Source organism: Triturus cristatus, chromosome 3_2 (assembly GCF_964204655.1).
Source record: "Triturus cristatus chromosome 3_2, aTriCri1.1, whole genome shotgun sequence".
In the NCBI taxonomy this organism is placed as follows: domain Eukaryota; kingdom Metazoa; phylum Chordata; class Amphibia; order Caudata; family Salamandridae; genus Triturus; species Triturus cristatus.
This window is the reverse complement of record NC_140584.1, coordinates 917973232-917990644: the sequence shown is the minus strand read 5'-3', so window position 1 is coordinate 917990644 and position 17413 is coordinate 917973232. Positions and strand designations below refer to the sequence as shown.

Here is a 17413-nt window from a genome sequence, read left to right as displayed (position 1 = left end):
CACCAAACTGTAAACTTCTACAATTTACGGCCTGGCGCCAGCCCACCTACCTCGTTTCATAGGTGTCGCAGCAAAGTGGATATCCAAAATGGTGGCATTTGGGGTTGTAGCCATTACAGCTATAGAACTTTCAAGGCACAGGGCTTATTTTACTATTTACAACCAGCTGATATTCCGATTCTCTACATGAGGCTCTCAATCTTCCAGTGTTCTAAAATACCATAGGACAACGCTACAGGGGGCTACAATGGTCATTAAATACCCTCTGTTTGAGTTATAGACTCAAGTTAAAGCTGAGCTTCTATATCGAGGGGATAGAACATTTAATCAATGTGATACCCGAGGCAGAAAGTCTATACTGATATCACAACATTCCCGTCAATGAAGTAAGAATACTCTAACTTGAACCAGGAGAACCAAAAAAATGGCACTTGCTGGAGCAGGTGGCTCGTTCTGACCATTATTCGATCGTTGCAACTCCTCTGTCCCCCAATGGATCTTGCAAAATTCCAAAGTTCGAATGCATCAAGCCCTTGATGTACTAAGGGTTGCACAGGGGCTTGTTGGGAGCTGCAAGATTTTGTGCTGAGCACGCAAGCTTTTATAATGAAAAGTAAACAGACGCAGTCCCTTACTTCTGCTTTGCACCGCACGAATTCCTGTGAAAACTTTAACAAATACCAAAGGAGTAGTTTTTCATCCTTAGCAGTCTAAGATCCACCGCAGCCTTGTAAGTTGTAAGAAGCCAGGGTGTTACGCTTCCTCTTACTCTAAACGGCCTAACTAGCATTAGCAGGTTTCTTTAAACAGTCTATTCGAAAGAGTGATAAATCTTTTGAGTAGCAGTAGTTGCCTTGCAGAAGTCTAGGCTCTACAAATAGCTCATACGCACAGTCCATTTAAAATGTACTCTTTACTATCCATGTTCGAAAAACAAAGCTTTTTTTATAAATAACATACCAAATTATCAACTGATGGTGAGAGGTGCCTTTCAAAGAGAACCTCTTGCAAAAACCACAAGTCCAAGAAAGCTCAACAGCTTCTAATAAGTATTCATATACTCAACAGTTAAGTTACAAGAAACCAAAGAAATCAAAAAAGAAATGACAAACTAAACAAGAAATTAGAAACTGATAGACTTTCTTACACCCAAAAATAAAAGCTAACCACTCAGTTTGTGTTCTCTTTCTCCAATCCTCCCGAAAGGAACAGGAACGATCATCAATAGCAAACAGCAGCTACATGAATGCAACACTGTTCACTCACTTCACGCCCAAAAGAGAAAACTACAATTCTTCCTCGTGGTTAGCGAAGACCAGACACTTTCAAACACATTTCCTCAGTTAAAAACTATAGAAATGATCCCTGAAAGTATAGTCTTAACAAAATTCTTTATAGCTCACACAGACAGAAAGGGTGGAAACCCTTCCTACTTACAGTAAGACAAGGTTCGGCATCATCAACGGAAATAAAAACATATAAATATAAACATATTTTTTACTCCACAAGATAATATTCCACAGATGCACACGCATACGCCTTTATTTACATTAAAGCCTACTCAATAGATCCTGGTGAGACACTGCTTTATAAATTTACATATTTTAAATCAGCAACCAATCAAATTCAGCCTGCCTGTTCCTGACCCAATGCTGTACCACAGGGAGAGTTGGAAAATTCTTCAAAAAACTGCAGGTTCCACAAGATCATACAGATGATTTTTAATCCAAATAGTTGGTCCAGATTAGCATCTGTCAAACAGCCAAAAGAGTGACACTGATCACTAGCGAGAAGGGACCTGCTAAGGTTGCAAGCGTGGAAACAAACGTTGTAGCATTCAAGCTACCTTTAAATTTTGAACAGTTGCACCACAGATCAAATGTACGGCAACATCTTTGATTAGTTTCCCCAAACAAACTAAGGGGCATATCAGCAACAACCGGCGATAATTATCGCTAAGCGCACTTAGCGCTAGGATAATTATCGCCGGCTAGCGTGGATTATTATCGCTGAGATAACGTGCTATTAGCAACGCTTATCTCAAAAACGATAAAAATCCTAACGCTAACTGCCTAACGTGAGATTATCGCTGGAAACCCAGCGATAATGTCACGAAGTGTGGCGTTAGCTTGCTGATAGGGACTCACAAACTTAGCCATGATATCCACCTTACATAGGATACCATGGCTAAGTCAGTCCTGAAGCAGGCGTAAGGAAAGTAGCAATAACAGGGGTTATCGCTACTTTTCCTGCCGCTATGCTTCATAGCGTGGGCCTTGATGATAGGAGAAATGTCGCTTAGCGACATTTCTCCTGTCATGTCAGGTCAGGTACGCCCACTTTGCATCTCATTAGAGATGCAAAGCTGGGCGTTAGGAATCCCGACGCTAATGCAAGGTTTCACGCGTTAGCGTGACCTTGATAATTAGGCGATCATTTTTTATCACCAGCTTGATGATATGCCCCTAACTGTTCCCCAGTTCACATGTAAGACTCTAAGCAGACGATGAACTTCGACGGGGGTCCAGACTTAGTGAAAAACCTCTTGCAGCACATACGGGAGATAACGGAACCTATTACTTTCAGAAGAGCCCTGAATGCCTGGCTATCTAAGAAAGCGTTCACATGAACAACTTGTACTACCACCCAGCTTGAATTCATGCAGCTTTTCAAAGCTAAAAGACCTTTAGGTGTCTCAGCACTACAGAAGTATCCAAAATATAGTTTATGTTTTGTGTACAGAAGACTTTTTACACTGGGAAGTGAATACTTGCCAGAAACGTTTTGTATCTAATATTGATTAGAACAGGAATTGAACTTTTCAGTATATAATTCCGTTTTACAGCATATCCTCAAATGAAGAAAGGAACGGCCATCAACAGTAGACAGTTGTTTCAAAAATTAAACTCTGCCTGTGCCCTTCCTTTTTAGATCAGAACTTATCTGCAACACCTTTGGGCCACTTACAAATACTATTTCAATCTTGACTCTACATAACATATCAAGACAAAGAGTTTTATAACTCTATGCCAAGCTGTCCAAGGGTTACAGGAAGATATCACAAGAGCATTTTTTCTGCCACCTGGCTAAGCTCTCAGCAGATCAGTGATAGATAATTAAAACCTGACACTGCAATCTCTGCAGCTAACTAAAGTTTAATTCAGCATGATAGACTAAAGTTGAAGGCACTGGACAAACACAAGAAAGGGGACCAGGAAAATCGCCTCTTGGGGCAGGCTAAAAGGCTATCACAATATGGTCTCAACTTTGTAATTTTTACGTAAAAACAGACCATGGCTGGAAAAACAGTCGGGCGATGCCCCAGACTCTTACAAAGCCAAGAAGAGGCAAAGGCTCTGGGTATTCACCTGGCCTGTCACCAAACTGTAAACTTCTACAATTTACGGCCTGGCGCCAGCCCACCTACCTCGTTTCATAGGTGTCGCAGCATAGTGGATATCCAAAATGGTGGCATTTGGGGTTCTAGCCATTACAGCTATAGAACTTTCAAGGCACAGGGCTTATTTTACTATTTACAACCAGCTGATATTCCGATTCTCTACATGAGGCTCTCAATCTTCCAGTGTTCTAAAATACCATAGGACAACGCTACAGGGGGCTACAATGGTCATTAAATACCCTCTGTTTGAGTTATAGACTCAAGTTAAAGCTGAGCTTCTATATCGAGGGGATAGAACATTTAATCAATGTGATACCCGAGGCAGAAAGTCTATACTGATATCACAACATTCCCGTCAATTAAGTAAGAATACTCTAACTTGAACCAGGAGAACCAAAAAAATGGCACTTGCTGGAGCAGGTGGCTCGTTCTGACCATTATTCGATCGTTGCAACTCCTCTGTCCCCCAATGGATCTTGCAAAATTCCAAAGTTCGAATGCATCAAGCCCTTGATGTACTAAGGGTTGCACAGGGGCTTGTTGGGAGCTGCAAGATTTTCTGCTGAGCACGCAAGCTTTTATAATGAAAAGTAAACAGACGCAGTCCCTTACTTCTGCTTTGCACCGCACGAATTCCTGTGAAAACTTTAACAAATACCAAAGGAGTAGTTTTTCATCCTTAGCAGTCTAAGATCCACCGCAGCCTTGTAAGTTGTAAGAAGCCAGGGTGTTACGCTTCCTCTTACTCTAAACGGCCTAACTAGCATTAGCAGGTTTCTTTAAACAGTCTATTCGAAAGAGTGATAAATCTTTTGAATAGCAGTAGTTGCCTTGCAGAAGTCTAGGCTCTACAAATAGCTCATACACACAGTCCATTTAAAATGTACTCTTTACTATCCATGTTCGAAACACAAAGCTTTTTTTTATAAATAACATACCAAATTATAAACTGATGGTGAGAGGTGCCTTTCAAAGAGAACCTCTTGCAAAAACCACAAGTCCAAGAAAGCTCAACAGCTTCTAATAAGTATTCATATACTCAACAGTTAAGTTACAAGAAACCAAAGAAATCAAAAAAGAAATGACAAACTAAAAAAGAAATTAGAAACTGATAGACTTTCTTACACCCAAAAATAAAAGCTAACCACTCAGTTTGTGTTCTCTTTCTCCAATCCTCCTGAAAGGAACAGGAACGATCATCAATAGCAAACAGCAGCTACATGAATGCAACACTGTTCACTCACTTCACGCCCAAAAGAGAAAACTACAATTCTTCCTCGTGGTTAGCGAAGACAAGACACTTTCAAACACATTTCTTCAGTTAAAAACTATAGAAATGATCCCTGAAAGTATAGTCTTAACAAAATTCTTTATAGCTCACACAGACAGAAAGGGTGGAAACCCTTCCTACTTACAGTAAGACAAGGTTCGGCATCATCAACGGAAATAAAAACATATAAATATAAACATATTTTTTACTCCACAAGATAATATTCCACAGATGCACACGCATACGCCTTTATTTACATTAAAGCCTACTCAATAGATCCTGGTGAGACACTGCTTTATAAATTTGCATATTTTAAATCAGCAACCAATCAAATTCAGCCTGCCTGTTCCTGACCCAATGCTGTACCACAGGGAGAGTTGGAAAATTCTTCAAAAAACTGCAGGTTCCACAAGATCATACAGATGATTTTTAATCCAAATAGTTGGTCCAGATTAGCATCTGTCAAACAGCCAAAAGAGTGACACTGATCACTAGCGAGAAGGGACCTGCTAAGGTTGCAAGCGTGGAAACAAACGTTGTAGCATTCAAGCTACCTTTAAATTTTGAACAGTTGCACCACAGATCAAATGTACGGCAACATCTTTGATTAGTTTCCCCAAACAAACTAAGGGGCAATATCAGCAACAACCGGCGATAATTATCGCTAAGCGCACTTAGCGCTAGGATAATTATCGCCGGCTAGCGTGGATTATTATCGCTGAGATAACGTGCTATTAGCAACGCTTATCTCAAAAACGATAAAAATCCTAACGCTAACTGCCTAACTTGAGATAATCGCTGGAAACCCAGCGATAATGTCACGAAGTGTGGCGTTAGCTTGCTGATAGGGACTCACAAACTTAGCCATGATATCCACCTTACATAGGATACCATGGCTAAGTCAGTCCTGAAGCAGGCGTAAGGAAAGTAGCAATAACAGGGGTTATCGCTACTTTTCCTGCCGCTATGCTTCATAGCGTGGGCCTTGATGATAGGAGAAATGTCGCTTAGCGACATTTCTCCTGTCATGTCAGGTCAGGTAAGCCCACTTTGCATCTCATTAGAGATGCAAAGCTGGGCGTTAGGAATCCCGACGCTAATGCAAGGTTTCACGCGTTAGCGTGACCTTGCTAATTAGGCGATCATTTTTTATCACCAGCTTGATGATATGCCCCTAACTGTTCCCCAGTTCACATGTAAGACTCTAAGCAGACGATGAACTTCGACGGGGGTCCAGACTTAGTGAAAAACCTCTTGCAGCACATACGGGAGATAACGGAACCTATCACTTTCAGAAGAGCCCTGAATGCCTGGCTATCTAAGAAAGCGTTCACATGAACAACTTGTACTACCACCCAGCTTGAATTCATGCAGCTTTTCAAAGCTAAAAGACCTTTAGGTGTCTCAGCACTACAGAAGTATCCAAAATATAGTTTATGTTTTGTGTACAGAAGACTTTTTACACTGGGAAGTGAATACTTGCCAGAAACGTTTTGTATCTAATATTGATTAGAACAGGAATTGAACTTTTCAGTATATAATTCCGTTTTACAGCATATCCTCAAATGAAGAAAGGAACGGCCATCAACAGTAGACAGTTGTTTCAAAAATTAAACTCTGCCTGTGCCCTTCCTTTTTAGATCAGAACTTATCTGCAACACCTTTGGGCCACTTACAAATACTATTTCAATCTTGATTCTATATAACATATCAAGACAAAGAGTTTTATAACTCTATGCCAAGCTGTCCAAGGGTTACAGGAAGATATCACAAGAGCATTTTTTCTGCCACCTGGCTAAGCTCTCAGCAGATCAGTGATAGATAATTAAAACCTGACGCTGCAATCTATGCAGCTAACTAAAGTTTAATTCAGCATGATAGACTAAAGTTGAAGGCACTGGACAAACACAAGAAAGGGGACCAGGAAAATCGCCTCTTGGGGCAGGCTAAAAGGCTATCACAATATGGTCTCAACTTTGTAATTTTTACGTAAAAACAGACCATGGCTGGAAAAACAGTCGGGCGATGCCCCAGACTCTTACAAAGCCAAGAAGAGGCAAAGGCTCTGGGTATTCACCTGGCCTGTCACCAAACTGTAAACTTCTACAATTTACGGCCTGGCGCCAGCCCACCTACCTCGTTTCATAGGTGTCGCAGCATAGTGGATATCCAAAATGGTGGCATTTGGGGTTCTAGCCATTACAGCTATAGAACTTTCAAGGCACAGGGCTTATTTTACTATTTACAACCAGCTGATATTCCGATTCTCTACATGAGGCTCTCAATCTTCCAGTGTTCTAAAATACCATAGGACAACGCTACAGGGGGCTACAATGGTCATTAAATACCCTCTGTTTGAGTTATAGACTCAAGTTAAAGCTGAGCTTCTATATCGAGGGGATAGAACATTTAATCAATGTGATACCCGAGGCAGAAAGTCTATACTGATATCACAACATTCCCGTCAATGAAGTAAGAATACTCTAACTTGAACCAGGAGAACCAAAAAAATGGCACTTGCTGGAGCAGGTGGCTCGTTCTGACCATTATTCGATCGTTGCAACTCCTCTGTCCCCCAATGGATCTTGCAAAATTCCAAAGTTCGAATGCATCAAGCCCTTGATGTACTAAGGGTTGCACAGGGGCTTGTTGGGAGCTGCAAGATTTTCTGCTGAGCACGCAAGCTGCACCGCACGAATAGCTGTGAAAACTTTAACAAATACCAAAGGAGTAGTTTTTCATCCTAAGCAGTCTAAGATCCACCGCAGCCTTGTAAGTTGTAAGAAGCCAGGGTGTTACGCTTCCTCTTACTCTAAACGGCCTAACTAGCATTAGCAGGTTTCTTTAAACAGTCTATTCGAAAGAGTGATAAATCTTTTGAGTAGCAGTAGTTGCCTTGCAGAAGTCTAGGCTCTACAGATAGCTCATACGCACAGTCCATTTAAAATGTACTCTTTACTATCCATGTTCGAAAAACAAAGCTTTTTTTATAAATAACATACCAAATTATCAACTGATGGTGAGAGGTGCCTTTCAAAGAGAACCTCTTGCAAAAACCACAAGTCCAAGAAAGCTCAACAGCTTCTAATAAGTATTCATATACTCAACAGTTAAGTTACAAGAAACCAAAGAAATCAAAAAAGAAATGACAAACTAAACAAGAAATTAGAAACTGATAGACTTTCTTACACCCAAAAATAAAAGCTAACCACTCAGTTTGTGTTCTCTTTCTCGAATCCTCCCGAAAGGAACAGGAACGATCATCAATAGCAAACAGCAGCTACATGAATGCAACACTGTTCACTCACTTCACGCCCAAAAGAGAAAACTACAATTCTTCCTCGTGGTTAGCAAAGACCAGACACTTTCAAACACATTTCCTCAGTTAAAAACTATAGAAATGATCCCTGAAAGTATAGTCTTAACAAAATTCTTTATAGCTCACACAGACAGAAAGGGTGGAAACCCTTCCTACTTACAGTAAGACAAGGTTCGGCATCATCAACGGAAATAAAAACATATAAATATAAACATATTTTTTACTCCACAAGATAATATTCCACAGATGCACACGCATACGCCTTTATTTACATTAAAGCCTACTCAATAGATCCTGGTGAGACACTGCTTTATAAATTTACATATTTTAAATCAGCAACCAATCAAATTCAGCCTGCCTGTTCCTGACCCAATGCTGTACCACAGGGAGAGTTGGAAAATTCTTCAAAAAACTGCAGGTTCCACAAGATCATACAGATGATTTTTAATCCAAATAGTTGGTCCAGATTAGCATCTGTCAAACAGCCAAAAGAGTGACACTGATCACTAGCGAGAAGGGACCTGCTAAGGTTGCAAGCGTGGAAACAAACGTTGTAGCATTCAAGCTACCTTTAAATTTTGAACAGTTGCACCACAGATCAAATGTACGGCAACATCTTTGATTAGTTTCCCCAAACAAACTAAGGGGCATATCAGCAACAACCGGCGATAATTATCGCTAAGCGCACTTAGCGCTAGGATAATTATCGCCGGCTAGCGTGGATTATTATCGCTGAGATAACGTGCTATTAGCAACGCTTATCTCAAAAACGATAAAAATCCTAACGCTAACTGCCTAACGTGAGATTATCGCTGGAAACCCAGCGATAATGTCACGAAGTGTGGCGTTAGCTTGCTGATAGGGACTCACAAACTTAGCCATGATATCCACCTTACATAGGATACCATGGCTAAGTCAGTCCTGAAGCAGGCGTAAGGAAAGTAGCAATAACAGGGGTTATCGCTACTTTTCCTGCCGCTATGCTTCATAGCGTGGGCCTTGATGATAGGAGAAATGTCGCTTAGCGACATTTCTCCTGTCATGTCAGGTCAGGTACGCCCACTTTGCATCTCATTAGAGATGCAAAGCTGGGCGTTAGGAATCCCGACGCTAATGCAAGGTTTCACGCGTTAGCGTGACCTTGCTAATTAGGCGATCATTTTTTATCACCAGCTTGATGATATGCCCCTAACTGTTCCCCAGTTCACATGTAAGACTCTAAGCAGACGATGAACTTCGACGGGGGTCCAGACTTAGTGAAAAACCTCTTGCAGCACATACGGGAGATAACGGAACCTATCACTTTCAGAAGAGCCCTGAATGCCTGGCTATCTAAGAAAGCGTTCACATGAACAACTTGTACTACCACCCAGCTTGAATTCATGCAGCTTTTCAAAGCTAAAAGACCTTTAGGTGTCTCAGCACTACAGAAGTATCCAAAATATAGTTTATGTTTTGTGTACAGAAGACTTTTTACACTGGGAAGTGAATACTTGCCAGAAACGTTTTGTATCTAATGTTCATTAGAACAGGAATTGAACTTTTCAGTATATAATTCCGTTTTACAGCATATCCTCAAATGAAGAAAGGAACGGCCATCAACAGTAGACAGTTGTTTCAAAAATTAAACTCTGCCTGTGCCCTTCCTTTTTAGATCAGAACTTATCTGCAACACCTTTGGGCCACTTACAAATACTATTTCAATCTTGATTCTACATAACATATCAAGACAAAGAGTTTTATAACTCTATTCCAAGCTGTCCAAGGGTTACAGGAAGATATCACAAGAGCATTTTTTCTGCCACCTGGCTAAGCTCTCAGCAGATCAGTGATAGATAATTAAAACCTGACGCTGCAATCTATGCAGCTAACTAAAGTTTAATTCAGCATGATAGACTAAAGTTGAAGGCACTGGACAAACACAAGAAAGGGGACCAGGAAAATCGCCTCTTGGGGCAGGCTAAAAGGCTATCACAATATGGTCTCAACTTTGTAATTTTTACGTAAAAACAGACCATGGCTGGAAAAGCAGTCGGGCGATGCCCCAGACTCTTACAAAGCCAAGAAGAGGCAAAGGCTCTGGGTATTCACCTGGCCTGTCACCAAACTGTAAACTTCTACAATTTACGGCCTGGCGCCAGCCCACCTACCTCGTTTCATAGGTGTCGCAGCAAAGTGGATATCCAAAATGGTGGCATTTGGGGTTCTAGCCATTACAGCTATAGAACTTTCAAGGCACAGGGCTTATTTTACTATTTACAACCAGCTGATATTCCGATTCTCTACATGAGGCTCTCAATCTTCCAGTGTTCTAAAATACCATAGGACAACGCTACAGGGGGCTACAATGGTCATTAAATACCCTCTGTTTGAGTTATAGACTCAAGTTAAAGCTGAGCTTCTATATCGAGGGGATAGAACATTTAATCAATGTGATACCCGAGGCAGAAAGTCTATACTGATATCACAACATTCCCGTCAATGAAGTAAGAATACTCTAACTTGAACCAGGAGAACCAAAAAAATGGCACTTGCTGGAGCAGGTGGCTCGTTCTGACCATTATTCGATCGTTGCAACTCCTCTGTCCCCCAATGGATCTTGCAAAATTCCAAAGTTCGAATGCATCAAGCCCTTGATGTACTAAGGGTTGCACAGGGGCTTGTTGGGAGCTGCAAGATTTTGTGCTGAGCACGCAAGCTTTTATAATGAAAAGTAAACAGACGCAGTCCCTTACTTCTGCTTTGCACCGCACGAATTCCTGTGAAAACTTTAACAAATACCAAAGGAGTAGTTTTTCATCCTTAGCAGTCTAAGATCCACCGCAGCCTTGTAAGTTGTAAGAAGCCAGGGTGTTACCTTCCTCTTACTCTAAACGGCCTAACTAGCATTAGCAGGTTTCTTTAAACAGTCTATTCGAAAGAGTGATAAATCTTTTGAATAGCAGTAGTTGCCTTGCAGAAGTCTAGGCTCTACAAATAGCTCATACACACAGTCCATTTAAAATGTACTCTTTACTATCCATGTTCGAAACACAAAGCTTTTTTTTATAAATAACATACCAAATTATAAACTGATGGTGAGAGGTGCCTTTCAAAGAGAACCTCTTGCAAAAACCACAAGTCCAAGAAAGCTCAACAGCTTCTAATAAGTATTCATATACTCAACAGTTAAGCTACAAGAAACCAAAGAAATCAAAAAAGAAATGACAAACTAAAAAAGAAATTAGAAACTGATAGACTTTCTTACACCCAAAAATAAAAGCTAACCACTCAGTTTGTGTTCTCTTCCTCCAATCCTCCTGAAAGGAACAGGAACGATCATCAATAGCAAACAGCAGCTACATGAATGCAACACTGTTCACTCACTTCACGCCCAAAAGAGAAAACTACAATTCTTCCTCGTGGTTAGCGAAGACAAGACACTTTCAAACACATTTCTTCAGTTAAAAACTATAGAAATGATCCCTGAAAGTATAGTCTTAACAAAATTCTTTATAGCTCACACAGACAGAAAGGGTGGAAACCCTTCCTACTTACAGTAAGACAAGGTTCGGCATCATCAACGGAAATAAAAACATATAAATATAAACATATTTTTTACTCCACAAGATAATATTCCACAGATGCACACGCATACGCCTTTATTTACATTAAAGCCTACTCAATAGATCCTGGTGAGACACTGCTTTATAAATTTGCATATTTTAAATCAGCAACCAATCAAATTCAGCCTGCCTGTTCCTGACCCAATGCTGTACCACAGGGAGAGTTGGAAAATTCTTCAAAAAACTGCAGGTTCCACAAGATCATACAGATGATTTTTAATCCAAATAGTTGGTCCAGATTAGCATCTGTCAAACAGCCAAAAGAGTGACACTGATCACTAGCGAGAAGGGACCTGCTAAGGTTGCAAGCGTGGAAACAAACGTTGTAGCATTCAAGCTACCTTTAAATTTTGAACAGTTGCACCACAGATCAAATGTACGGCAACATCTTTGATTAGTTTCCCCAAACAAACTAAGGGGCAATATCAGCAACAACCGGCGATAATTATCGCTAAGCGCACTTAGCGCTAGGATAATTATCGCCGGCTAGCGTGGATTATTATCGCTGAGATAACGTGCTATTAGCAACGCTTATCTCAAAAACGATAAAAATCCTAACGCTAACTGCCTAACTTGAGATAATCGCTGGAAACCCAGCGATAATGTCACGAAGTGTGGCGTTAGCTTGCTGATAGGGACTCACAAACTTAGCCATGATATCCACCTTACATAGGATACCATGGCTAAGTCAGTCCTGAAGCAGGCGTAAGGAAAGTAGCAATAACAGGGGTTATCGCTACTTTTCCTGCCGCTATGCTTCATAGCGTGGGCCTTGATGATAGGAGAAATGTCGCTTAGCGACATTTCTCCTGTCATGTCAGGTCAGGTAAGCCCACTTTGCATCTCATTAGAGATGCAAAGCTGGGCGTTAGGAATCCCGACGCTAATGCAAGGTTTCACGCGTTAGCGTGACCTTGCTAATTAGGCGATCATTTTTTATCACCAGCTTGATGATATGCCCCTAACTGTTCCCCAGTTCACATGTAAGACTCTAAGCAGACGATGAACTTCGACGGGGGTCCAGACTTAGTGAAAAACCTCTTGCAGCACATACGGGAGATAACGGAACCTATCACTTTCAGAAGAGCCCTGAATGCCTGGCTATCTAAGAAAGCGTTCACATGAACAACTTGTACTACCACCCAGCTTGAATTCATGCAGCTTTTCAAAGCTAAAAGACCTTTAGGTGTCTCAGCACTACAGAAGTATCCAAAATATAGTTTATGTTTTGTGTACAGAAGACTTTTTACACTGGGAAGTGAATACTTGCCAGAAACGTTTTGTATCTAATATTGATTAGAACAGGAATTGAACTTTTCAGTATATAATTCCGTTTTACAGCATATCCTCAAATGAAGAAAGGAACGGCCATCAACAGTAGACAGTTGTTTCAAAAATTAAACTCTGCCTGTGCCCTTCCTTTTTAGATCAGAACTTATCTGCAACACCTTTGGGCCACTTACAAATACTATTTCAATCTTGATTCTATATAACATATCAAGACAAAGAGTTTTATAACTCTATGCCAAGCTGTCCAAGGGTTACAGGAAGATATCACAAGAGCATTTTTTCTGCCACCTGGCTAAGCTCTCAGCAGATCAGTGATAGATAATTAAAACCTGACGCTGCAATCTATGCAGCTAACTAAAGTTTAATTCAGCATGATAGACTAAAGTTGAAGGCACTGGACAAACACAAGAAAGGGGACCAGGAAAATCGCCTCTTGGGGCAGGCTAAAAGGCTATCACAATATGGTCTCAACTTTGTAATTTTTACGTAAAAACAGACCATGGCTGGAAAAACAGTCGGGCGATGCCCCAGACTCTTACAAAGCCAAGAAGAGGCAAAGGCTCTGGGTATTCACCTGGCCTGTCACCAAACTGTAAACTTCTACAATTTACGGCCTGGCGCCAGCCCACCTACCTCGTTTCATAGGTGTCGCAGCATAGTGGATATCCAAAATGGTGGCATTTGGGGTTCTAGCCATTACAGCTATAGAACTTTCAAGGCACAGGGCTTATTTTACTATTTACAACCAGCTGATATTCCGATTCTCTACATGAGGCTCTCAATCTTCCAGTGTTCTAAAATACCATAGGACAACGCTACAGGGGGCTACAATGGTCATTAAATACCCTCTGTTTGAGTTATAGACTCAAGTTAAAGCTGAGCTTCTATATCGAGGGGATAGAACATTTAATCAATGTGATACCCGAGGCAGAAAGTCTATACTGATATCACAACATTCCCGTCAATGAAGTAAGAATACTCTAACTTGAACCAGGAGAACCAAAAAAATGGCACTTGCTGGAGCAGGTGGCTCGTTCTGACCATTATTCGATCGTTGCAACTCCTCTGTCCCCCAATGGATCTTGCAAAATTCCAAAGTTCGAATGCATCAAGCCCTTGATGTACTAAGGGTTGCACAGGGGCTTGTTGGGAGCTGCAAGATTTTCTGCTGAGCACGCAAGCTGCACCGCACGAATAGCTGTGAAAACTTTAACAAATACCAAAGGAGTAGTTTTTCATCCTAAGCAGTCTAAGATCCACCGCAGCCTTGTAAGTTGTAAGAAGCCAGGGTGTTACGCTTCCTCTTACTCTAAACGGCCTAACTAGCATTAGCAGGTTTCTTTAAACAGTCTATTCGAAAGAGTGATAAATCTTTTGAGTAGCAGTAGTTGCCTTGCAGAAGTCTAGGCTCTACAGATAGCTCATACGCACAGTCCATTTAAAATGTACTCTTTACTATCCATGTTCGAAAAACAAAGCTTTTTTTATAAATAACATACCAAATTATCAACTGATGGTGAGAGGTGCCTTTCAAAGAGAACCTCTTGCAAAAACCACAAGTCCAAGAAAGCTCAACAGCTTCTAATAAGTATTCATATACTCAACAGTTAAGTTACAAGAAACCAAAGAAATCAAAAAAGAAATGACAAACTAAACAAGAAATTAGAAACTGATAGACTTTCTTACACCCAAAAATAAAAGCTAACCACTCAGTTTGTGTTCTCTTTCTCCAATCCTCCCGAAAGGAACAGGAACGATCATCAATAGCAAACAGCAGCTACATGAATGCAACACTGTTCACTCACTTCACGCCCAAAAGAGAAAACTACAATTCTTCCTCGTGGTTAGCAAAGACCAGACACTTTCAAACACATTTCCTCAGTTAAAAACTATAGAAATGATCCCTGAAAGTATAGTCTTAACAAAATTCTTTATAGCTCACACAGACAGAAAGGGTGGAAACCCTTCCTACTTACAGTAAGACAAGGTTCGGCATCATCAACGGAAATAAAAACATATAAATATAAACATATTTTTTACTCCACAAGATAATATTCCACAGATGCACACGCATACGCCTTTATTTACATTAAAGCCTACTCAATAGATCCTGGTGAGACACTGCTTTATAAATTTACATATTTTAAATCAGCAACCAATCAAATTCAGCCTGCCTGTTCCTGACCCAATGCTGTACCACAGGGAGAGTTGGAAAATTCTTCAAAAAACTGCAGGTTCCACAAGATCATACAGATGATTTTTAATCCAAATAGTTGGTCCAGATTAGCATCTGTCAAACAGCCAAAAGAGTGACACTGATCACTAGCGAGAAGGGACCTGCTAAGGTTGCAAGCGTGGAAATAAACGTTGTAGCATTCAAGCTACCTTTACATTTTGAACAGTTGCACCACAGATCAAATGTACGGCAACATCTTTGATTAGTTTCCCCAAACAAACTAAGGGGCATATCAGCAACAACCGGCGATAATTATCGCTAAGCGCACTTAGCGCTAGGATAATTATCGCCGGCTAGCGTGGATTATTATCGCTGAGATAACGTGCTATTAGCAACGCTTATCTCAAAAACGATAAAAATCCTAACGCTAACTGCCTAACGTGAGATTATCGCTGGAAACCCAGCGATAATGTCACGAAGTGTGGCGTTAGCTTGCTGATAGGGACTCACAAACTTAGCCATGATATCCACCTTACATAGGATACCATGGCTAAGTCAGTCCTGAAGCAGGCGTAAGGAAAGTAGCAATAACAGGGGTTATCGCTACTTTTCCTGCCGCTATGCTTCATAGCGTGGGCCTTGATGATAGGAGAAATGTCGCTTAGCGACATTTCTCCTGTCATGTCAGGTCAGGTACGCCCACTTTGCATCTCATTAGAGATGCAAAGCTGGGCGTTAGGAATCCCGACGCTAATGCAAGGTTTCACGCGTTAGCGTGACCTTGCTAATTAGGCGATCATTTTTTATCACCAGCTTGATGATATGCCCCTAACTGTTCCCCAGTTCACATGTAAGACTCTAAGCAGACGATGAACTTCGACGGGGGTCCAGACTTAGTGAAAAACCTCTTGCAGCACATACGGGAGATAACGGAACCTATCACTTTCAGAAGAGCCCTGAATGCCTGGCTATCTAAGAAAGCGTTCACATGAACAACTTGTACTACCACCCAGCTTGAATTCATGCAGCTTTTCAAAGCTAAAAGACCTTTAGGTGTCTCAGCACTACAGAAGTATCCAAAATATAGTTTATGTTTTGTGTACAGAAGACTTTTTACACTGGGAAGTGAATACTTGCCAGAAACGTTTTGTATCTAATGTTCATTAGAACAGGAATTGAACTTTTCAGTATATAATTCCGTTTTACAGCATATCCTCAAATGAAGAAAGGAACGGCCATCAACAGTAGACAGTTGTTTCAAAAATTAAACTCTGCCTGTGCCCTTCCTTTTTAGATCAGAACTTATCTGCAACACCTTTGGGCCACTTACAAATACTATTTCAATCTTGATTCTACATAACATATCAAGACAAAGAGTTTTATAACTCTATTCCAAGCTGTCCAAGGGTTACAGGAAGATATCACAAGAGCATTTTTTCTGCCACCTGGCTAAGCTCTCAGCAGATCAGTGATAGATAATTAAAACCTGACGCTGCAATCTATGCAGCTAACTAAAGTTTAATTCAGCATGATAGACTAAAGTTGAAGGCACTGGACAAACACAAGAAAGGGGACCAGGAAAATCGCCTCTTGGGGCAGGCTAAAAGGCTATCACAATATGGTCTCAACTTTGTAATTTTTACGTAAAAACAGACCATGGCTGGAAAAGCAGTCGGGCGATGCCCCAGACTCTTACAAAGCCAAGAAGAGGCAAAGGCTCTGGGTATTCACCTGGCCTGTCACCAAACTGTAAACTTCTACAATTTACGGCCTGGCGCCAGCCCACCTACCTCGTTTCATAGGTGTCGCAGCAAAGTGGATATCCAAAATGGTGGCATTTGGGGTTCTAGCCATTACAGCTATAGAACTTTCAAGGCACAGGGCTTATTTTACTATTTACAACCAGCTGATATTCCGATTCTCTACATGAGGCTCTCAATCTTCCAGTGTTCTAAAATACCATAGGACAACGCTACAGGGGGCTACAATGGTCATTAAATACCCTCTGTTTGAGTTATAGACTCAAGTTAAAGCTGAGCTTCTATATCGAGGGGATAGAACATTTAATCAATGTGATACCCGAGGCAGAAAGTCTATACTGATATCACAACATTCCCGTCAATGAAGTAAGAATACTCTAACTTGAACCAGGAGAACCAAAAAAATGGCACTTGCTGGAGCAGGTGGCTCGTTCTGACCATTATTCGATCGTTGCAACTCCTCTGTCCCCCAATGGATCTTGCAAAATTCCAAAGTTCGAATGCATCAAGCCCTTGATGTACTAAGGGTGCACAGGGGCTTGTTGGGAGCTGCAAGATTTTGTGCTGAGCACGCAAGCTTTTATAATGAAAAG

At 41.0% G+C, this 17413-nt stretch overlaps 5 non-coding genes across 5 annotated transcripts; all 5 read right to left on the bottom strand.

Annotated features, from left to right (window-relative positions):
- Positions 1-1165: 1165 nt before the first annotated feature.
- On the bottom strand, positions 1166-1381 carry LOC146858582 (small nucleolar RNA U3). The gene has a single exon (XR_014980609.1). It is a non-coding gene; the product is annotated as a small nucleolar RNA U3 (small nucleolar RNA).
- Positions 1382-4543: 3162 nt separating this feature from the next.
- Positions 4544-4759, bottom strand: LOC146858581 (small nucleolar RNA U3). Its single transcript, XR_014980494.1, has one exon. It is a non-coding gene; the product is annotated as a small nucleolar RNA U3 (small nucleolar RNA).
- Positions 4760-7877: 3118 nt separating this feature from the next.
- LOC146858580 (small nucleolar RNA U3) lies at positions 7878-8093 on the bottom strand. Its single transcript, XR_014980175.1, has one exon. It is a non-coding gene; the product is annotated as a small nucleolar RNA U3 (small nucleolar RNA).
- A 3161-nt stretch (positions 8094-11254) lies between these two features.
- Positions 11255-11470, bottom strand: LOC146858579 (small nucleolar RNA U3). The gene has a single exon (XR_014980496.1). It is a non-coding gene; the product is annotated as a small nucleolar RNA U3 (small nucleolar RNA).
- A 3118-nt stretch (positions 11471-14588) lies between these two features.
- Positions 14589-14804, bottom strand: LOC146858578 (small nucleolar RNA U3). Its single transcript, XR_014980654.1, has one exon. It is a non-coding gene; the product is annotated as a small nucleolar RNA U3 (small nucleolar RNA).
- Positions 14805-17413: the final 2609 nt, after the last annotated feature.